General features: G+C 55.0%; 1 protein-coding gene and 1 long non-coding RNA gene across 5 annotated transcripts in view; one reads left to right on the forward strand and one right to left on the reverse strand.

The window, feature by feature from the left end:
- The window catches only part of BCOR (BCL6 corepressor), a 111,905-nt gene that overhangs the window by 50,525 nt on the left and 37,955 nt on the right, over positions 1–23,425 (reverse strand). The gene's annotated exons all lie outside the window — the stretch shown is intronic.
- LOC138847530 (uncharacterized) lies at positions 3,062–5,243 on the forward strand. Its single transcript, XR_011385420.1, has 2 exons — positions 3,062–3,245; positions 4,425–5,243. It is a non-coding gene; the product is annotated as an uncharacterized LOC138847530 (long non-coding RNA).

Here is a 23,425-nt window from a genome sequence, read left to right on the forward strand (position 1 = left end):
AGATCGGGCGGCGAAGCCGACCTGAGCGGCTTGCCCTGCTTCACCCCACCTCCCCCCGCGTCCCGCCCTCCGCGACTCTCCTGGCCCAGGGCCCGGCCGGGGAAGGCGTTGTTTTGCCAGCGGGAGCCGAGCGAGTGCGCAGAGCAAAGCCTCCCTGCTCTAATGAGAGTGCACACAGCGCTGCAGCGAGGAGGATGATTACCCGGCGGGCGGGGGGGCGCGGGCCCGGGCCGCGGGCGGCGTGTGCGGCGGCCCCGCGGGCCCGGAGTCCCCGCCTGTCTGGCTGCTAATCGCACGCTTTCTGCTGTTACGAAGGCAGGCGGGAGCCGGCGGCCGAGCCCAGCGCCGGCGACTCGGCGGGTGACACGGAAACATGGCGCAGCGCCCCTCCCCCGCCCGCCCTCCCCGCGCTCCCGCCTCCCGCCTCCCGCCTCGCACTTCCTCCCGCCCGCGCGGCTTTTGCAGTTCTAATGCTCTGCTTTCGGCCTGGCACCATTACACTAGCTGCCGCTTCTCGGCGGCCCCGCGCGTCTCTTTCCCCTTTGTTTTCGGGGTCTATAGAAAACGTTTGCTTTTGTCCCGAGCTCTCGTTAAACCAAACTTGTGGTAGCAACGGAAGGCGGTGCGGGCGGGGAGGGGCCCGGGGATTTTGGCAGCAGCAGACCAGAGCGTGGTGGAAACTTCTCTCGCTGGGTTCCCCGCCACCCCGCCTTCCTCCCCACCCCCACCCCACCCCCCACACACCAGCCAGCCAGGGGACGCTTCCCCCTTTCCGCTCTGAGAGGCCTCAGCGCTCCAGGAAGGAGGTCTGGGTCACGGGGACCGTGTGGCCAGGGGTGAGGAGCCTGGGGTGCATGTGTGAGCCCTGAGTTTTGGGCACTCTGTCACCTCCCTCCTTTGCAGCCCTGACTCGCGGTGTCTTTTCCCTTTGGTCGTCAGGGGCTTTGTATCAGCCCGTGGAGAAGGAAGGGGAGGGAAGAGAAAGTGTTTCGCCTGTGTGTGGTTTTTATTTTGAGAGGTTGTCCCACTGCACGGCCTCCTCCTTTATAGGAGCTAGGGCTAGAAGGGGAAACGTGGGTTCCACGGCGAGGGGGTCGGAAACCTGGTCCTGGAGGCTAGACCGGGTCTACCGACCCGTTCAGCCTCACTGGATTGGCACGCAGGGCAGGGCGACCCTGCGGAGTGAGGTCTTCGGATCCTGGAGAGGCCAGACCTGCCTTCCTTGGGGCGAGAGAGCAGGACACCCTTTCCCTGGCGTGCTCCCCAATGCGATGCGCACGCCGTGGCTCTCTGCACCAGAGCTGCTCAGGCGGCAATGTTTTAAGCCTGCAATTAAGCGAGGCGTCGCCGTGTCCTCTGCTAGTGGCGATCCTGTCAGTCGCACATGGCCTTGGTGCTCCGGTCCGAGGCCCCGCGATTAGTCACAGGCTCGCTTCGCTCCTTCCCTAATCCGCCTCTGCAGGCAGCCTGGGGACGCGGCCGACTTGGCGGCGCTGGCAGGGAGCCACCGCGCGCGGGGCGGGCCGCCTGGCCAGTGCCAGCCCCGCTGCGCCCGAGCCGGCGCGGGCCCCAGGGTGCGGGCTTGGCGCCCCCTCCCCCCTCCCCGCCCCCTGGCTGGGGCGGCGGCGCCCCTCCTCCTCCTCCCACCCCTCTCCCGGGCCTGCGAGATCTATTTGTGTGGTGTCATTTGCATAAAAATAGGACAAGTGTTTCAGTGCGTTCGAACGCGGGAGGCGAAATCCTTATTGATGTGTCTGTGTGGAGCCTTCGGTTGTCGGAGCGGTTTGATTTAGGGTGTTTGTGTTGCCTTCTACGAGAAATGAGAGGAAATCCTGCGCAACGCCTTCGGCTGCCCAGCCCCCCCCCCCCCCAAGCATCCCCCTTCTGCGAGACTGGGAACGGTCCACCGCCTGGGCCCCAGCGCGCCGGGTCCACAGAGAGCAGGTTGAGGGCCAGGCGGGCGGCCCATTATGACTCATAAAACCGGGAGGCCTAATCACCAGCTGCCAACCCATTTACATGTGGCGCTTCCCAATGCTCCCTTCGCTCGGGCCCGGCCTCCCGCAGGCTCGCCCTGGACACGGCTGGAGACGCCCAGTGGGAGCTAATCAAGTGGCCGCTCCATCCTGTCGGCAGCGCAGGAGGCCGACCCCCGCTCTCTCGGCCTCGGAGCTTCTCGCCAGCAACTCCTCGGCTTGGACAAATAGCAGGGAGGGCGCCGGCCGCGCGGAGCCAGTAAATCAATCATTAACTCCCCGGCGGGGCTTGGCCGCGGGAGGGCTCGGCGACCGGAGCCGCATCCGCTGAGCGAGCGCAAGGCCCCCACCCCGGGTTGGGAGCTCTGCACGCGCCAGCGAACAGGGTGCGTGAGGGCGGGCCCCGCTGGGGCCTCCCGCTCCCCTCCAGAAGCCTCCGCCCTCCTGGCCTTTCAAGCCCGCACCTAGCCTCGCCAGGCTGGTCGGGTTACCGTGCGGCCCCTGGGCGGGCTTGAACATTAACGAGCCGCCTCGGACCTCACGGCCTGCTCTCCCCAGGAGAGCGTGCGGCGCTTAGGCAAGCTCCTCGGATCCAGCCGGGCTCCTGGCCACGGCTTGCCAAGCCAAACTGCTTGCACCCGGTGTCCAGCAGTCTCCCTGCAGCACTCTTCCCTCGCCCCCCCCCCCAACGCCCGGGGCCGGCACGCAGGGGGTTAAAAGCCCCGGTTCGCCTCGGCTCCTCGGCGGCTCGGAGGAAACGCTGATCAAAGTGCCTACGGGGAAGGAAATACATGCACATTCGGGCCCGGGTCGAAAGAGGCCGACTGGAGACGGCTCCCAAGCCGCCCGCCTCGACCCGCTTCCCACACTCCCGGGAACGCGGCGGCGGCGGCTCTGGCCCGCGCGATTCGTCCGGCAGAGCCGTGCGCGGCGGGGCCGGGAAAGGCGGCGGGGAGGAGGAGGGACGAGGGGGCGGGAGGCGAGCCCGGGCTGCGCGCCAAGAGGCCCGGAGCCGCAGATTAGTCACCGCTCGGCTCGGCGCTCACGGGTGCGCCCGGGACCGGGAGGGCAGGCGTCGGCCCCGCTCGGCCGGGCTCCCGGGGCCTCGGCGCCGCTGCGCGGGTGCCCCCGCCCCCACCCCCGTGCGCGCCTGGTGCGGCTGGATTGACTCTCGGGGACTCGCGCCGCCGAGATCCACTTGTCAGTTCAAGGGCAGGACAGAAACTCTGCAAGCTGAGTCTTGCGAACAGGAAATTTCTCATTGACAAGGTGCTGCCCCTCCCCCACGCCCGGCTTCAAAACAAAACAAAACCCCAGCGCGAGCGAGCGGCCCCTGCACCTAGCCCCAGCCCGCCGCGGCCTGCGCCCCTCCTCCGCTGCGGCGACCCCCCCGCTTTCTCGGCCCCCGCCCCGCGAATGGAAAGCTCGCCGAGCCCCGGGCCCCGAGCACAGCAGCGCCTGCGGCGGCAAAGAGGCCCAGCGGACGTGCTCGGCTCGGGCCCCGCCGAGGGCTCCCGGCTGCCACCCTCCGGGGTCCGGGCAAGGTCGGGCGTGGGGGTGGGGCGAGCCCCGGTGGCCCTGCGCCTTCTCGGGTTAAGAACCCCGCCGAGCGGTTTTGCGGAGCCGCCGGGTCAGCGGCTCCCCGGAGTGTGTGTGTGTGGGAGGGGCGGTGCGGGGAGGCCGCGCGCCGCCGCCGCCAAGGCGAATCCCGCTGCGGGAGCCCGGGAGGGCTGCGAGCTCGGCCTGGCAAAGTTCCTGTAGAAACTCCATGTTTTGAAACTCCAGCGGCGTCGCGGGACGAGGGGGGAAGGGGAGCGCGCGGGGGGTGGTCCGCAGCGCCTTTCCCACCCCGGGAGGGCGCTGGGCGCCCCCCAGCCCCTGGGGCAGTCCGGAGATGCACGCATGGCTGGGTCCCTGGGCCCGTTCTTCCGTGTATTCCCCTCTAGTCGGTCCACCCTCTAAGGGAAATTTATAACCCCGTTTTCTTTACCGAATTCAGCCAGAAAAGCAAGGCTGCCTTTTTAGGGATCCTGATATCCAGGATAATTTCGTATTTGATACATGTAAATACTTAGAACGCTCAGGTAAGGTCAAATTGTTTATCATCTTAATTTATATTTCAATAGGCCTACAATTTAGAGGCGCGAAATGCCTCCTTATGAATCATTATGGTCTATTAGGGGAAGTAATGTATAAACAGCACTATTTGGGAGGGAATCACTTATGTTGACATTTAAATGGCTCTTCAATGGTTAAAAAAAAGACTTTCGAGTGCCTTTGATTAAATATACAATTTACAAGACCATCAGCAAAGCCATCAGGAATATAAATTCTTCTTGGGATTTTTATTTATTTCCAACTTTTGAAAAGCCTTCCAGGATATGCATGTCACTGAATCTTTATGGGAAAAATCCAGATTTCAGCCAAAATATCATTCTCTCCTCCCAGCTAATGTCTTATCAACAACCCAGGGAACCTGTGGAAGGATGAGTGAACTCCACCAGCAAGAACCCTCGGCAGGGAGTTTGCAGATGGCAGTACCTCCCGGACAGACTCAACCACTTTCTAACAATGTTGCAAAGGCTTATCTTCCTGAGGTCCTGTGTCCCTCCCTCCCTCCATCCTGATGTTCCCACAGCACCCAGCATAGGGCTTTACACTGCTGCAAAGCAGCCCTGTGCACCTGCTGAAGCATCGCCCCAGGTGCTCTGCCTAGCTGCCGCCACCCACACCGCCACATGCTCTTCACTGGGTGACCCTTAGTGCCCATTTCCATGAAGCACTTGCTGCCTTTGGAATGCCCTTTCTTAAACCCTCATCTCCTTCCTGGGCCCCCCTACTGACCTGTTTCCCTGTACAGTCAGCCTTCCAGAGAAAGGTGTCTTATATACATGTGGCGTCTCCACTTTCTTATCTCATGCTTACTCTAAAAGTCAGTGCGGGACCGGGGCTGTGGGCACAGCGGGGAAAGCTGCCACCTGCAGTGCCAGCATCCCATATGGGCGTCAGTTCGAGTCCCGGTTGCTCCACTTCCAACCCAGCTCTCTGCTATGGCCTGGGAAAGCAGTAGAACAGGGCCCAAGGACTTGGGCCCCTGCACCTGCATGGGAGACTGGGAAAGAGCTCCTGGCAGATCTGGCTTCAGATCGGCCCAACTCTGGCCGGTGTGGAGTGAACCTGCAGATGGAAAACCTTGCTCTCTCTCTGCCTCTGCCTCTTTGTAACTCTGCCTTTCAAATAAATAGAAATAAATCTTTAAAAAAAAAAGTCAGCCCGTTTTGGAGTTATCCTAAAATATGGGGCAAGCTGCATCTTTGTTTACAACAGCACAGGATTAAAAACAGCCTCCACTTCCAGCAGTGACACGGCCGGCACATACATAAAATGGAATATTGGGTAGCAATTTGTAAAAATAAAGATGTGTTCTGTGTGCTGACATGGAAAGCCCCCAAGGTCTACTGTTCAGGGGGAAGCCACAAGGTGCCAAACAGTATGCATAGTTTCGTTACAGTCTGTGTAAAAATAAAGCCGGGCAGAGGCGGGGGGAAGGCATACACACACCTTCGGGTGTGTGTCACAGATCGCCAGCACTGCTGGTGGTGCCTTCCTGGTTTCTTTGTCCAGAACACACTGCACCTCACCTCTGAAACTTATTGCTACATCTTACACATCATTTTCTACCCGCCTGCCTGCCGAGAGGGGCCTCGGCCATGCCAAGGCTCTGGGAAGTCCCCGTGTGGATACATCACTATTTGTCATACTGGCGGCAGCCACTCCTCCATCCTCCCTGACCCTTCTGCAGAAAGCGCTCAGACTCACCAGGTACTTCCTGGGTACCAGGAGTAGGGGGCATTTTTTCATTCCTGGCCTGCCTTGGCCGCTCAGGAGCACTTAACACACTCGGCCACTCCCCCAGGCTAACTGCTCCATCTTCTTGGCTTCCCAGAGGCCACATGCACGTGGTTTGCACCCTACTTGTGAACCTCTTCCAGTTTCTGTCTGGGCTCTTCTTTGCACTCTCTGTTCCTTGCCTTGGGCCTGGATCTCCCCCCACCCTTACCCCCCAACAGTCTCACTCAGCCTGATGGCTTTAAATGCCACCTGTTGTTGTTGTTGTTTTCCAGTGCCAGACCTTCATGCAGCTTCCTAAGAACAGCTAACACTTAACACAGTGCTTGTTAGCTGCACAGCTGTCTTGTACGTGCTTTAAATAAACTGATTATTAATCCTTCCAAATACTGTCAGGCAGGGAGACTCATTATGCACATTTTACAGACGAGGAAACCGAGACAGCCCGGAAGCCAGGCAGGCAGCCCTCTTTCTGTAGTCCATGTTCTTTTGTTTGTTTGTTTGTTTTCAAGATTTACTTATTGGGGCTGGTGCTGTGGCATAGCGGATAAAGCCACCACCTGTAGCGCTGGCATCCCATATGGGCGCTTGTTTGAGTCCTGGCTACTCCACTTCTGATCCAGCTCTCTGCTGTGGCCTGGGAAAGCAGTAGAAGATGGCCCAAGTCCTTGGGCCCCTGCACCCACGTAGGAGACCTGGAAGAAGCTCCTGGCTCCTGGCTTCAGATCGGCGTAGCTCTGGCTGTTGCAGCCAATTGGCGAGTGAACCAGTGGATGGAAGACCTCTCTCCCTCTCTCTCTCTCTCTCTCTCTCTCTCTCTCTCTCTCTGCTTCTCCTTCTCTTTCTGGGTAACTCTGGCTTTCAAATAAATAAATACATCTTGTTGTGGGATTGGTGATGTGGCACAGCAAGTTAAGCAGACTGAGCGTGGGTTCCAGTCCTGTCTCTCCTGCTTCCCATCCAGCTCCCTGCTAATGCACCTGAGAAGGCAGCAGAAGGTGGCCCAAGTGCTTGGGTCCCTGCACCCCTTTGGGAGACCCAGATGGAGTTGCAGGCTCCTGGCTTAGGCCTGTGCCAGCTCTGCTCATTACAGCTATTTGAAGAGTGAACCAGTGGATGGAAGATCTCTCTCTTTTTCCTTCTCTTCCCCTCTCCCTCCCTCTATAATTCTGCTTTCAAATAGATAAGTCTGTAAAACAAAAAATGAAACCATGTCGCATGCAGACCAACTGCCCTAGGAGTGAAATCCAAACTCCTTCGTGAAGCCCCTTCATTCGCTGTCACTTCCTTGCTTGCCACTGTCTATGCCTCCCTCTGAGGGCCAGACACAGCTTCTGAACAGACCCTGGGAGTTTTCCCTATAGGGCAATCATCTCCCCAACAAGACTGCACGCTCCGTAAGGGCAGGGCAGTTTGTCACTGCCTACTAAGCTTCAGCAACGTGCAGCAACAAACATGCAAAAACATAATATTCTCAGTGCCTCGCACGGTGCCAGGCAGAGAGAGATACGAACGCATCCTTGGGAATCAGTAATGCAGGACGCGATATCTAAGACTGAATCGATATTCCGTATCATGACAAGAGGAGAAGCCAAGTTCAAGAGACTGAGACAGGAACCATCCAGACCTTTCGGAGCCAAAAGTGTAGGTCCTGGTCACAGCTGGCCTGGGCTATTGGTGCACTGGCCTTTCACAGCAACTATGATGACTCCAGGCTGCATTGGATAGCAAAGCAAGTGGCGAATAATTCCCACCTTTTTAAAAATAGCTACTGTGTTTTGAAGACCTTCCCTCCTTTCGGTGACTTTATTAGCTGCATTTCCACGTAATGTCACTTATGCCCTGTAATAACCCTATGGGTTAGGTATTACTATGTGCGTTTTATTGCTGAGGAAATTGAAGCTCGTAGAGTTTCGGGCTGATCTGGGAGAGCAGCTCCAGGGATTCCACCCGACTCCAGCCCTGGGCTCTTTCCAGTAGAATAATATGTGCTCCTCCGACCAGCTCGTGGGAAAGTGGAATTCAAAGTGTAATTTGGTGTCCAAGGGTTTTGAAATGCACGGAGGGCGTATTCATAATATGCTTTTTCAATTATTTTCTTGAAGCCCCCATGCATTTCAAACATTTCTGCACCAAAATCAACTTATCTTTTCATTCCATTTTCTGGGAACTTTTCGAAGTCCCCTCGGATTGTTTGCCTCCTGCGCAGACGCACTGTTCCCCCAAACCTGAAACTATTTCTGGGACCAGATTCCCCGGAGCTTCTGCAACTGTGCCCCTCTGAGGTCACTCCGGCAAGTCGCCAATGGCAGCAAATATCATAGAAGGAATTTCTTCCTTGCTGGGATCAGTAGGTCTCAGCTGATTGGTTGCGTTCACCATGGGAACAGAGGAATTTATCATCTGAATGGAGAGTTGCCTCCTTCCCAGGTAAGCCTTGCGAAAGTGTGAGGCCAACAAGTTCAAGGGGATGACTTCCTCCCCAGAATACCGAGCTTCTCTAGCTGTGTCTGGCTCTGGCTTTGGTGAGATCCGAACCCACCTTGCCCTTTCATAGTCCCCAGCCACACAGATCCCTAGTGAGCTTCCAAAAAGATCATTCATGCTCTTACCATGGGGAGAGCGAGCACAGGCAGTACCCACCACACAGCTCTCCTGAAGCTAGAGAGAGCTCTTGAGATTTGGGGAGAGGAGGGTCACTAGCTTTTTTCAGCCCTTAGGAAAATAATCACTAGAATTCATTAAGGTCTTTCTGTCTGCCCGGCACAGTTCTAAATACTTGATTTATTTGTTTATTTAAGTTGAAAGACACACAGAGAGCTGCCATCCACTGGTTCACTCCCCAGATGCTTGCAACAGCTGGGGCTGGGCCAGGTGGAAGCCAGGAGTCAGGAACTCCATCCAGGTCTCAACCACTTGAGCCATCACCCCCTGGCTCCCAGGGTGCCCATTAGCAGGAAGCTGGAGTTGGGAGCATTGCCAGCAATCAAATCCCATCACTGGGATGCTCAGGACACAGGCCTCTCAAGCCATGTCTTAACCTTTACATCATTTGCCTGCTCTGGTTCTAAACACTTACATGCATCAATAATCTCATTTCATACAGAAAAACCCCCTAGAATAAAGGTACCGTTACGACGGATGCCCTTGGCACAGATGAGGAACCAGAGGCTTAGATGGTAACCAACTTGCTTGCTTGCCTGATTCTCAAAGCCCACAGCTCAGCTGTGCCCTTAGCCCCCTCGTGGTCTCCTGTCCTGGTGTGTCCCTAGCAAGTCAGCTTCTCGCTTTCCAGGCACCTGCCCATTCCACTGGCTCCTCCCACGGGGCGCTCCATGTGGCTTTGCAGGCAGTGGCCATAGGCAAATCACGTCCCCTGACGACATGACAGCAGAGGCCTTCTCTGTAGCTTTGTGAGCCGAGGCCTGTTCAGGGCCAAGTGGCGACTGTGGAATGATGCAAAGACAGAGGACGGCCATCCGTGCCCTGCTCTCTTTGACACTGCACGCTGGTCGCTCGGTAGATGCCCTTGTGGGGTCAATGCCAGTGGCTGTGCCAGGACCTTTCTGGCCTGCTAGCTGGCACAGGGAATGCGGAAGAGCGAAGATCAATCTCCCGGATAATTTAGGTTCTGTCTTTCCTCAAACCAGCCATTGTCCTCTGCTCTGGGTCTGACGACTATGATTAATGTGCCACCAAGTCTTTCCTCTCTTCGGCTCGCTCTTTGCTTTGGGTTTATCGTCCAGCTGTTGCGAGTCTCTCGACAGCGGAGAGTAAATACAGACGGGAACACAAGCCTCGGCGAGGCTCTCGGCACGTCCTGGGAGGCAGATCGCTGGCGGTAGGCGATGCCACTGCTAACCCACCACCTCCACCAGTCCGGCCCCAGTCCCTTTTCTTTATTCGGAAAATACCAAAAATAAAAATCGCAGGGAAGGCAAGTAATCACATCACACGGTCTGTTCCTCGTTTATAACTGTGTGCTAGCATTTTGCGCCTTACTTTGTTCTGATACTGATTTAGGGCTGCTTCCAAAGATGCACAAAACCCAGCGAAGGTCAACAGAGAAGAAGTGGGACAGGAAATATAATGGCGCGCCTCCGCATAACAGCTCTGCCTGGTCCACAGCAGAGCCGGGAATTCATAACGCCTTTCAAAACTGAGGTAATTCAGCTCCGTGGGCAACACTGGGTTCTTTGTAAAGCAAGAGGGTGGGATCGGGTAATGGAAAGAACCAAGCTGGGGCCAGAGATCAGATGACTAATGCTGGGTCTCTGAATGTGTGACCTTGAGCAAGTCACTCACTGTCTTAATCCCTTTTGTGTTGCTATAACAAAATGCCCTGAAGCTGCATCCTTTATTAAGTAAAGGGGTTTAAATGGCTCACAATTCTGATAGCTAGCAGGACCAAACAGCGCAGCGTCAGCTTCCTAGCAAGGGCCCGTCTGGGGGCCGGTGCTGTGGCGCGGTGGGTTAAGCTGCTGCCTGTGGCGCTGGCATCCCATATGGGTGCTGCTTCCAGTCCCTGCTGCTCCACTTCCCGTCCTGCTAATGTGCCTAGGGAAGCAGTGGAAGATGGCCCAAGTGCTTGGGTCCCTGTACCCAGGTGGGAGAGCCAGATGAAACACCAGGCTCCTGGCTTCGGGCTGGCTCAGCCCTGGCTGTTGTGGCCATTAGGGGAGTGAACCAGTGGATGGAAGACCTCTGTCTCTCTCTCTCTCTCTCTCTCCATAACTGCTTTTCAAATAAGTAAATAAATAATAAAGGGAGGGGTGTCCGTCTGCTGCATCCCAACATGACAGAGACTTGGAAGGGGGCTGGCTAAGTGCGGAAAGAGCAGAACCCATGAGCACTAATCCACTCCTGTGAGGCCTGTGTTAATCAAACCCTTCACAAGGGCAGTCCTGGCCTGATCACCTAATTACCTCCTACCAGGCCCCACCTCTTAAAGGTGCCACCACCTCAGCACTACCATGCTGGGGACCACGCACCCAACATAGGAATCCCGGGAGGGATCACCACAGCCAAACCAGAGCACTCACCCTCTCCCACTTTCACAATCTGAAATTCCCAAATATCTCTGCTAATTGCATCCTCCATCCCACTCCCTCTCTGACATCCAAGGGCACCACTGTGGCAGCAGAAGCCACCACTACCCCTCCAGTATAAGACACCGAGGAATTACTACTAGAGCTAAGGGCTCCAAACACTCTTACCATTTGACCCAACTCTGGAGCCAGTCTGAGCTCCCCTTCAGTTCCTTCGAACCACATGGTCCACTTGGGTATCCCGTGCAGCCCCTAATACCATGCTTCATTTGCTTACAATACGGATGTCTCCCTGCGCACTGCTCAGAGCCCCACCCCCACCCGTTGCCGCCTCTCCTAGAGCTCCTGCAGATTTTTCTAGAAGTAGTTTACAAGCCAGAGGGGGCTGCTGCCCCCACCCCCACCCCGCCATCCCTTGCCTCAAGTGAAGGACTGCTCAGAAGACGGGTACGGTACAAGCACAGAGCGCACAATCCATGGGATTTGAAAGCAAAGGCGCCGTGCTGAGGTGTCTGAAGTCAGAATGGGGTTTACTCTTGCACGGGGGGGGGGGGGGCACAACGGGACTTCCACGGGGCTAGGTCTGCTCTGCGTATTGATCTGGACACCAGACACGTGGCTGTGCTCAGCTTGTTAAAACTCATCAAGCTGTATGCTTAGGACTTAAACGCTTTCCTATCTGTGTGCTGCACCTCCATAAAAAGTTCACAGGGTCGGGAATCTGCCTGCTACCTGGGATGCCCTCTTCTCCCACCAAGTGCCCGGGTTCTGGTCCAGCTCTATTCCTACTCCAGCTTCCTGCTTCTGAGGGTGGGGGGCAGCAGGTGATGGACTAAGTAATGGGGTCCCTGCCACCCACGTGGGAGATCCAGACCGAGTTCTCGGCTCCTAGCTTTGGCCTGGCCCAACCCCAGCCATTGCAGGCATTTGGGGAGTGAACTAGCAGATGGGAGCTCTGTCTGTGTCTCTTGGCCTCATAAACAAAGACTTGTTTCAGGGGCTGGCACTGTGGTACAGCCGGTTAAAGCCCTGGCCTGTAGCGCTGGCATCCCATATGGGTGCCAGTTCGAGTCCTGGCTTCTCCTTTTCCGGTCCAGCTCTCTTGCTGTGGCCTGGGAAAGCAGTAGAAGATGGCCTAAGTCCTTGGGCCCCTACACCCATGTAGGAGACCCGGAAGAAGCTCCTGGCTCCTGGCTCCTGGCTTCAAATCGGCACAGCTATGGCGGTTGTGGCCATCTGGGGAGTGAACCAGCAGATGGAAGACCTCTCTCTCTGGCTCTACTTCTCTCTGTAACTCTGTTTTTCAAATAAATAAAATCAATCTTTTTTTTTTTTTTAAAGACTTGTTTCAAATGTTTTAAAAAGTTAAGAATACATTAATTAAAAAAATAGATCAGGGAAGAATAGGGTTTAAAATGCACACACACTCTGGGCAGGAAACCTGGCAGCGGATTCGTGAATATCGTGAGCGGAGTGAGGGTACTGGGGTGGGAGCAAGGGCAGTGTTGCTGTCCTGGAGCAGCAACTTAAAAGAGGGTGGGGGGCGAGGGGACCAGAAATTCCCTTTTGGCCTTTCCTTTAAATCCCTGGGGGGAATTCCCTTTCTGGATGAAACTTGGCCGCCTGCTTCCACAGGGATGGCGTTTATGGCTTACAGTGGCAGTGGAGGATATGACAAGGATGCGGAAAGGGTCTGGTTAAGCACACTTCAAAATTTTTTTTTAAAAAGTTTATTTTTATTTATTGAAAAAGCAGAGAGAGAGAGAGAGAGAGAGAGATTTCCCATCTGCTGCTTCACTCCCTCAAATGCCCACAACAGCCAGGGCTGGGCCAAGCTGAACCTAGGAGCCCAGAACTCCATCTGCGTCTCCCACATGGGCAACAGGGACCTAATGACTTGAGCCATCATCTGCTGCCTCCAAGGTGCACATTAACCAGCAGCTAACAATCGGAAACGGAGCTGAGACTGGAACCCAGGCACTCCCATCCGGGGTGCAGCCATCTATGCCAAACGCCTGGCCCTCAGCACGGTGTTTAGATGAAGACTTGTGCACATTCACCATCAGGTCATAACAGTGTTCAGAGACAGAAGCGAACTCGGCTCGCCCTAAAGAACTGGAGCCCCGGCGACGGGCACTGCCTCCGTCACTCTCATCTATGATGTTGCCGCCAACACCTCTTCCCTCAGTCACACTGGGCACACTTCAGGCCTGCGGACACTACGGTGTTTGATCTCTCCCAACTCCATGCCACTTTCCCCCCACCCCCACGCTTTCCCATTTCTCATTGGGAGGCGGGGGTCTGCAGCTGTGTCTTTCTTCCATTTACCCGGCTCCAAGTGCAGGAACACCACCTGGGAGGAGATGTAGGCTGGGGAGTGGGAGAGCTGCCTGGTGTGAGTGTGACTGTGTGTGTGTGTGTAAGGGGATTCAGAAAAAGCAGAAGTGCTTTCTTTCTCTCAGCATCACCGTTCACACACCCGCACAGCAGGCAAAAGTCAGGTTCAATGTCAAAACTCATCTTCCAGGGTGCCATGTGCCGGTGAGGAACGGCAGCTGTGGAGTGGATGGTGGGGAAGGGGCAGGGGCCTTAAGAGAGAGAGAAATGCACCCTGGAGAGGCTGTGGCAGCAAAAATCTTCAGATTCAGAATCCCCACAAGGCTCTTTGCAACTTTGAGATTTGAAGACACAGAGGGAAGTGGTGAGCTAGGGGCTAAAGGCGTGTGCGCGGGTTGGGGGGGGGGGCAGGAAGAGTCTGCTCTGTACTCCAAACACTTCTTAAACACCCTTCCTGCATAAGTTGGGAGCTCTGGGAAGGGTAAGACATCCTCCCCAAGGAGACCGCCCTGGGAATGCCACCCCAGGCACTTTGGCTTTGTGTGTCTGTGCAGTCACAGAAGGAGGGCTGTGCACGGGCGCAAAGGCAGGTGTGGCCGGCGTGGGCTTGTCCTGTTCTGGAAGTCAGTCCACTTGAGGCTGGGAAGAGAGGTGGCAAAGGCAGGTGAGGTGGTCCCTGTGTGCCTGGGTATAATGCACTGAGGGCAGCAGCTACCTGGGAGAGGGGCTTGACTGTAGGAGAAACTGAATCTCCATGGCTTAGGGTGTAGAGTTGGCCTTTTCCCCCACTGATGTCACAAAGAGCAGATAATAAGGTCACAGAAGTGGTGATGTTAGCAGCTGGCACGTTGCACCCACTAGGCGTGGTGCTGAGTAGTCTTACATCACCACGTAACCATGGCCACAGGGCAGGCATGTGGCACAGTGGTTCAGACGTCCGTTGGGACACCCACATCCCACATCGGAATGCCTGGGTTTGAGTCCTGGCCCTGCTCCCCGTTCTAGCTCCCTGTTAATAATGCACACTCTGGGTGGCTGCAGGGGCTGGCTCAAGTCGTTGGGTCCCTGTCACCCACATAGGAGACCCGGATGGAGTTGCAGGCTGCTGGCTTCAGCCTGGCCCAGCCCTGCCCATTGTGGGCATTTGGAGAGTGAATCAGAGAATGGAGATTTACTCTGTCTTGGCCTTGAAGGTGAAATCAATCAATCAATTGATCAGGCCAGAAGTTCTTTGCAGCACCTCCCACCAAGGGGCTGTGTTAGGAGCTGAACGGTGCCCTTTGAAATTCCTGCGTGGAAGTCCCACCTTCCAGGACCTCAGCAACAGACCTAATTATTTGGAAACTGGGCTTTTCAAGAGGTAAGGAAGTTAAAATACGGCTGGGCCAGAGTCCTTGGAAGAAGAGGTGATGGGGACGCAGGCCTGCACAGACCAAAGATGACGTTAGGGCTTAGGGACGAGGCGGCCACGTGCAAGCCAAGGAGAGAGGCCCACTGACCCGGAGCACACACTGCCGGGTGCCCTGACTCAGGGACCACCCACTTCCGTTGGTGAAGCCGCCCAGACGGAAGGACTTTGTAGCCTGGAACAGGGTGGAAACTATGTCCCCTCCCTAAAAACCCAGGCCGGCCTTGTGGCTGCCTCTGACCAACCAAATGTGCCAGAGGGCAGCGAGGCTGTGGGAGAGACCTGCGGTTTCCAGCTTTGCCACCCAGGGCAGTTCTGAGTCTGCCATGGAAGAGAGCCAGTCTCAGGTCCAAGAGGGCTCAAGGCCCCAGGAAGAAGAGCCACAGTTAGTCTTAGCTGACAGTGGGGACAACTTCCAGAGGATGGGACCTCCCCACAGCTGTTCTCTGCCCACAGCTACAGGAGCCAGCGCAGGTGTGCGCCACAGAGGAGCAGCCTGGCCCATCCAGCAGATTGGAAACAAAGAAGAAAGTGTTGCTGCTTGAAGCCAGTGAGCTGGGGCTGGCTTGTTACAGTCAACAGCAAGCAACACAAGTCATTGAAACATTGTAGCACGGTTTCCACCAAACCTGTCTGTCTGGGAAAACAGGGGGAAACCTTCAATCAGGCATGGGGGAACCTCTGTCTACAACTGCTACTTCCCTAACCGGCTTTCCGAATCACTATGGAAACAGCTGCCATTTATTAAGCACCTACTAAGTACGAGGTGCATAGTTAGTACATTCCTTTATTTAATCCTCATGACGATATGGTTTAAAAAAAAAAAAGCAGCACCAGGGGCCTCTTCTGTACATGATGAGACTGCGACTCTGAGTGGTCAAGCAGCTCTCCTAAGGTCACAGAGCTCCTCCGCCTGCTGATCCCAATCCCTAATGGGTGGAGGGCAGCCCAAGGAAGGGTCCACGCCAGAAGGCAGGCACTTTGTCATCCTCGCTTTGCAGACGTGAGAGGCCGGGCGGCCCGCAGCATGACCTCCACGGTCCTCTGAGAGCTGCCTGGCTGTGGGGACGTGGGGTGCTCACGCACACATCCCTCCCCGCACCATGCGTTGTGCTCATCAGCGGCCTCGTGCGGGTGGGGGCCGCTTTCTAGCCTTCAGCACAGGGTTGGGCAAATAGGAGCCCATGAATGTGCACCCTCAGGGGCTAAGTCAGCAGCATGTGGTTGCGTAGCTCTGAGCCTTACCTGTGAGGCTATGGGGCTGATGGGGAGGTTAAGGGTCCCAAAAGGAAGGCAAGGGGCATGAGAGAGGAGTTTCCTTAGAGTGCCAAACACAGTCCAACTGGCTGTCTTTTTCCAGAACAAGAGTATGAGAGGCCTCAACTGCCCACTTCACAGTGTCAGCCCAGCCAATCATAGCAGCCATGTGATAGCCCATTTCTCTGCAGCCCTGTCTTCCCAGGAGCCCTATTCGGCATCTCCTACCCTCCTGGGAACCAACTGGAGCCCAGTCTCTCTCTTTTTTTCTTTTTTTAAGATTTATTTATTTATTTGAAAGGCAGAGTGATAGAGAGGGAGAGGGAGAGAGAGGGAGAGAGAGAGAGAGAGAGAGATCTTCCACCTGCTGATGCACTCCCCCAAATGGCCACAATGGCTGGGGCTGGGCCAGGCTGAACTCAGGAGCCTACAACTCCATCCGAGTCTCCCATGTGGGTTGACAGGGGCCCAAGCACTTGGGCCATCATTTCCTGCTTTCCCAGGTGCATTAGTAGGGAGCTGGTTCAGAAGTGGAGTAGCCGGGACTCGAACGGGTATTCCATTATGGGGTGCTGGCTTTGTAAGAAGGCCTAACCTGCTGTGCCTAAATACCAGTGTCTGCCCCTCCCAGCCTAGTTCCTGATGCCTCCTCATTCTGAGAAATTCTCATTTTGCATCACGTGCAGCCCTGGCAGGCAAAGCATCCCCCACCTTCCCATGGGAGCCAGGAAGCTGGTCCTAGAGCTTACCCTTTGACCTCCTCAGGTGCCCCACGGTCTCCAGACCTGGGGTGAAGAAAGCAAGGTCAGAGAACGGCCACGCTCCGCACCATGAGATGGAAGAACCAGGCCCACGAAAGCCGCTCTCCGTCTGCCTTCCCACCAGCTGCCACTCAGCCCCCCTCCTGGCACAAGTGGGCCTCCCAGGGCCCCACACCACGGCGTCTGCCCTGAAAACCTTGTGTCCTCAGCCAGCTGTTTCCCATCTGGAGCCCAAGGAGCTTCCAGTTGCAATCAGGCCCCTGGGTAGGGCTGCTATGGGGTCGCAGGGCACCATGGGAGATCTTGTATAGGCAACCAGCACCTTTGGGAGCTGTGCTGGTCAGAATGAGAAAGCAAGGGGGAACTGGTGTTGCACACTTAGTCTCCAAAAGGGACTACAAGTGACTTTCTCCCCATCCCTGGGGCCCCGGCCGACATGAACTATTGCAACTGGAAACCCAGCACCTGGCACCGACTCTCTGAACTGCCAGGGGTCGAATTAGAAGAAGAGGAAGTCATCTCACTGAATCTGCATAACACAGCCATGAGATCCTGCAGCACACTTAAGCGCATCTGTGTAATCTGACACTCTTCATTAAGAGGGGAGGTCTTAGCCCTCATTCCTAGACATCTGGGTGGGCTTGTGACTGCTTTCAATACAACAGAAGTGACACAAGGAGACCTGTAAGGCCAAGTCAGAGAAGGCCATGCACCTTCCTCCGGGCCCTCTTGGGCTCCCCACTCTGGGACATGTCAATTAGAAGTCAACTACCACACAAAGAGTCAACACAGGTGCCCCTGGGGACAGCCCAGCTGAGCTCCCAGCCAACAGCCGGCATCAACCGAGAGCCATGGAGTCCACCACCTTGGGTGCCGTTCAGATGGCTACAGCCCCATGGCCAGGCCCTTCCCAGAACTCTTGACCCACGGAGTTGGGAAGACCACAGAATACTTCTAGGATCATTTGTTGCACCACACATCTATTGAGACTTGCAGGGGTTGACTAACTTGCCACAGGTCACGCACCTGATCAGTGAGACAGCTGAGACTCCAATCCGGTCTCTCTAGGTCCAAGCCCCAGCCCCTTGTCACTGTGCTCCCCTGATACGGTCTGGCTTCCAGGAAGAGAGCATTCTTTTCACTCAACTCATTTCCAAATCTGCTTGTGCATCAGAGTCAGCTGCGGCGAGTCTTAGAGATTGCCAGGCCCCACCCCAGGCCTACTGAGGCAGAATGTTTAGGCGTGGGGCCAGGACTCTGCATTCTCAATCGGCACCCTGGGCCACCCTGGGCCCGTGAGCGTGGGCCCTGCTGCTGTCAGGCGACCACAGACAACCAGCATCGGCGATCAGCAGGCTCACTCGGGGTATGCCTCACCTGAATCCATTTACACCTTCCTGAACCCCCTCCTCCCCACAACAGCTCGGAGACAGGCAGACAGCGATGGTGGGTACCTGCACGGTAAGGATTCGGAGCACGTGAGCACCCTGCCCAGCTCCCTGGGCCCTGATAAGATAGGAAGATGATGCAGAGCAATGGAAGAAGCAATGATAAGATCCCCGTGTGACAATAAACAGACAATGGGGACAAGCAAACCTCAGCGTGGGCACCAGGAGCTTGTGGGGGTGTTCCGGGGAGAAGGTGGCAGCTGGGAGATGGCTCTGGGTGGGGGACCCAGCCTCTGAGGCCCCCTTCATGGGCAGAGCTGTGAGAGAGTGGCAGGAAGCCCCCTGCTGCTCACGGTGGGTGGGTGGGGGCCAGGGCCGGAATAGGAGGGGTTTTGTACGTGTGTTTTATTTTATTTGCTGTTTCTAACAGCTCTTGTCATTGAACGTCAAGGACCAAACTTCAGATTTTATGGAAAATGCAAAGAAAACTACATGTTTTGTTTTGTTTTTTTTGTTTTTTTTTTTTGTTTGTTTTTTTTTTTTTTTTTTTTTTTTTTTTACAGGCAGAGTGGACAGTGAGAGAGAGAGACAGAGAGAAAGGTCTTCCTTTGCCGTTGGTTCACCCTCCAATGGCCGTTGCGGCCGGTGCGCTGCGGCCAGCACACCGCACTAATCCGATGACAGGAGCCAGGTGCTTCTCCTGGTTTCCCATGGGGTGCAGGGCCCAAGCACTCCCTGGCCACAGCAAAGAGCTGGCCTGGAAGAGGGGCAACCGGGACAGAATCTGGCACCCCGACTGGGACTAGAACCCGGTGTGCCGGCGCCGTTACATACTTCTATTTCCCAGGGCTCTGGCTAGCATTTCCCCATGCCGGTTTTCTAAGATGCACTTTGGAGAATTATTTTTGTTATTAATTATTATTTTAATTGTACATATTGATGGGATACAGTGTAATCATGCCACACATTTACTCAATGTGTAATGATCAAATCAGGTTAGTTAGCATTTGCATCCCCTTAAATGGTTTAAAAATACTTGTTTTCATCCACTTGAAAGGCAGAATAACAGAGAGAGAAAGAGAAACAGAGAGAGAGAGAGAGAGAGAGAGAGAGGAGAGATTGATCTTCTGCCTGCTGGTTCACTTCTCAAATGGCCACAACAGCCAGGGCTGGGCCAGGATGAAGCCAGGAGCCTGGAACTCTATCGGGGTCTCCCACATGGATGGCAGGAGCCCAAGCACTTGAGCCATCCTCTGCTGCCTCCCCGGCACATTAGCAGGCAGCTGGATTGGAAACAGAGCAGTCTGGACTCGAACTTGCACTCTCGTGCTAGATGTTAGGCTGGTGAGCTAGGGCTTAATCTGCTGCACCATAACCCCAACACTCCCAGATTTTTTGTTTTCTCCGTGTTTTGCTTAGGGGCAGACATTTGGTGAAGTGGATAAGAGACTGCCTGAGGCATGTGCATCCCCTAATGGAGTGCCACGTTCAAGTCCAGGCTCTGCTTCTGATCTCAATCCAGCTCCTGCCAATGCCCACCCTGGGAGGCGACAAGTGATGGTTTCAGTGCTTGGGTCCTTGCAGACCACGCTGGGAGACCTGCATAGAGTTCTGGCTTGCTGGCGTCAGCTCAGCCCCAGCCTGGCTCAACTGTGGCTGCTGTGCGCATTTGGGGAGTGAATCACAAACGGGAAATCTCTGTATCTGTCTCTCTCACTCTCAAATAAGTTAAAGATAAATTTAAAAAATTTAAATGTTTTGTGGCCGGTGCTGTGGCGTAGAGGGTTAAGCTGTGGCCTTCTGTGCCGGCATCCCATATGGGTACTGATTCAATCCAGCTCCCTGCTAATGGCTTGGGAAAGCAGCAGAAGATGGCCCAAGTGCTTGGGCCCCAGCAGCCATGTGGGAGACCTGGGAGAACCTCCTGGCTCCTGGTTTCAGATTGGCCCAGCTCCAGCTGTTGAGGCTATTTGGGGAGTGAATCAGCAGATGAAAGATCTCTTTCTCTCTCCCTCCTTCTCTCTCTATTTCTTTCAAATAAATAAATAAGTCTTTTAAAAATTTAAATGTTTTGATCAACCTTTAGTAACTGTACATATTTATGGGATACAATGTGATATTTTGAAAAATATATACAATTTGTATACATTACTCTCTCCTATTCATTACTCTATGTTTGGAACCTTTGAGAGTAGGGAGAAATTAAAAAAAAAGTTTTTAAATAGTTCTTTATTTATTTATTTGAGAAGTAGAGAAGGAGAGGGAGAGAGCTCCCATCTACTAATTTATATCCTAATGCCTATAATAGCTTGAGCTGGGCCAGGCCAAAGCTAGGAGCTGGGAACCCAGTCCAGGTCTCCCCCATGGGTGGCAGGTGCCCAAGTACTTGAGCCATCTCCCCTGCCTCCCAGGGTGCACATTAGCAGGAAGCTACATTCTCTGAGCTGGAGCAGGAGTCAAGCCCAGGCACGCCGAAATGGGACATGATTATCTTAACCAGCGACCTAACTGCTAGGCCAAATGTCTAGGCCGAGCTTGGGAGAATTTTCGAGGTAGAAAAATACTTCGTTCCTGCCCTTGGGGAGGATAAACCTGGTAGCGTCCACAAGAATGCCCAAAAGGAGAAAATTCCAAGTGCTAACAAGAAGAACCTCCACACTTGACTGCTGGGCATCTAAACTGGTACAACCACATCAGGAAACTTTTTGGCAGTGACTTTGAAAGCTGGATGTAAGGGCTGGTATTGTGGCACAGAGATTTAGGTTGCTGCTTGCAACTCCAGCGTGCACAGTAGCGTGCCGGTTCCAGTCCCAGCTACTTCATTTGCCATCCAGCTCTCTGTTAACGCATGCTGGGAAAGCAGCAGAAGATGGTCCAAGTACTTGAGCATCTGCCACCCGCGTGGGAGACCCAGATGGAGCTCTGAGCTGTAGTCATTTGGGGAATGATTCAGTGGGTGGAAGATCTCCACCACCCCTGCCCCCGGGCTGGGCCAGGCCAAAGCCAGGACCCAGGAACTTCTGGGACTTCCACATGGGTGCAGGGGCTCAAGCACTTGGGCCATCACCTGCTGCTTTCCCAGGTGCATTAGCAGGAAGCTGGATTGGAAGCAGAGCAGCTGGGATTCAAATGATGCTCACTTGCCGATCCAGCTCTCTGCTGTGGCCTGGGATAGCAGTAGAGGATGGCCCAAGTCCTTGGGTCCCTGCACCCACATGGGAGACCTGGAAGAAGCTCCTGGCTCTTGGCTTTGGATTGGTGCAGTTCCGGCCATTGCGGCCATCTGGGGAGTGAGCCAGCGGATGGAAGACCTTTCTCTCAGTCTCTGCCTCTCTCTGTAACTCTGCCTTTCAAATAAATAAAATAAATCTTAAAAAAAAAAAAAAAAGAATAAGAAGGCTGAACACAGACACAAGCTGTGGCCCAACAAGTCAGCTCCTGGGTATGCTTACACCCAGCGGAGGCATGGACGCCAGAAGGAACACATGCAAATTTTCACAGTGGCCCTATTCATAATCGTCCCCAAGCAAAACCGCCCAAGCATCCATGAACAGTAGCACAGCAGACACATAACATGTAGTGTGTTGTGCGGTGGAATACTCCACAGCAACGAGACGGGACGAACGAAACTGCACACAATATACACAGCTTTCCTAGGCGCAATCATGGGGAGCGAAAAAAGTCACATGCACACCAGAGCTCACCCTGTAGATTCCCTTTCTAGAAAGGACCAAGTCAGGCAATGCTGAGCGACGCTATCACAAGTTAACATGGCGGTTACTCTGGGGGCTCTAGTAACTTGAAGAAGGCACGGAGGATTTCCCAGGAGCTGGTGGTGTTCTGCTTCCTGATCTGAGAACTAGCTCCGTGAGCACAGTCATTGGCCGTGCGCTAATGACGGGTACACTTTTCTCTTGGGTTGCTGAGCTTCGCTAAGAAGTCGCTCATTAGCATTGTCATCATCCTCATCTAGTGGGGAATGCAGGCTGAAAGCACAGAGGAGCTCTGGCCCAGACTTCTGAAGAGACCTACACTGGAAGGGACAAAGAGGAGCTGGCATTGTGTTATAGCACGTTCTATAGCATGGTGCTGTCTGCAGCCCCCGCATCCCATATGAGCTCCCGGGTCAAGCTCTGGCTGCTCTGCTTCTGGTCCAGCTCCCTGCTACTGTGCCCGGGAAAGCAGTGGAAGATGGCCCAAGTACATGGGCCCCTGCCACCTGTGAGGGAAAGACACAGACGAGCTCTTCCAGCCACTGGTTCACTCCCCAAATGGCTGCAATGACCAAGGCTGGGCCAGGCTGACGCCAGGAGGCAGGAGCTTCTTCTGGGTCTCCCACGTGGGTGCAGGGGCCCACCCAAGGACTTGGGCCATCTTCTACTGCTTTCCCAGGCCATAGTGGAGAGCTGGATCAGAAGCAGAGCAGCTGGGACTTGAACCAACGCCCACATGGGATGCCGGCACCACAGGCAGTAGGTTAACCTGCTGTGCCACAATGCCAGCCCCCATAACATAAACTTTTAAAAAGTGAGAGAAAATGGCCAGGTTCCAGTACCTGGTTGAGTTCGGAGGCCTGGAAGAATTCACTGAAGCGAGGCCTGAAATTGAAAAGCATCATTCAAGGATGGCAAGAGAAAGAAAGGCAGAGGAAGGGGTGTGAGGAAAAGCAGGAGTCGCCGACCTGTATCCTTATGCAGCAGACGAAGGCGTGTCCTGGACGGCCAGCGAGAGGTGCTGAAGTAAGGTAAGGCCCAGTGGTGACACCTCCAGAGTCCTGGGCTAGAGCTGGGCCCCTCTAAGACAATCTCAGAGAGCTGCCAGGAAGCCTGCAGGTGTGGCGTGCCCCATGGCCTCTCCCACCGGCACCTGCCCTGCCTGTGAAGTGCAGACAGGAAGAATCTGCTGCAGCACAGCCTTCTTGTCTCTCAGCACTGGGATGGCCTGTGGCCTGTCTTCGCAGCTTTCCTGGGGCTGTGGCAATGATCCAGGAGCAGACAGCGCTGTGGCATAGCGGTAAAGCTGCCTCCTGCAGTGCTGGCATCCCATATGTGCACTGGTTCAAATCCCGGCTGCTCCACTTCCCATCCAGCTCCCTGCTATGGCCTGAAAAGGCAGCGGAGAGTGACCCAAGTCTTTGGGCCCCTGCACCCGCATGGGAGACCGGGAAGAAGCTCCTGGCTCCTGGCTTCGGATCAGCCCAGCTCTGGCCGTTGCAGCCGTTTGGGGAGTGAATCAGTGGATGGAAGACCTCTCTCTCTCTCTCCCTCTCTCTCTCTCTGTTTCTCCCTCTCTCTGTCCATAACTATGCCTCTCAAATAAGTAAATAAATCTTTTTAAAAAATGACCCAGGAGCTCTGGTGCCATAACAAAACCACCTTAGGGATGCTATGTGTAATTACTG

This window comes from Oryctolagus cuniculus, chromosome X (genome assembly GCF_051225735.1).
Source record: "Oryctolagus cuniculus isolate XC-2025 breed Fujian yellow rabbit chromosome X, ASM5122573v1, whole genome shotgun sequence".
NCBI lineage: Eukaryota > Metazoa > Chordata > Mammalia > Lagomorpha > Leporidae > Oryctolagus > Oryctolagus cuniculus.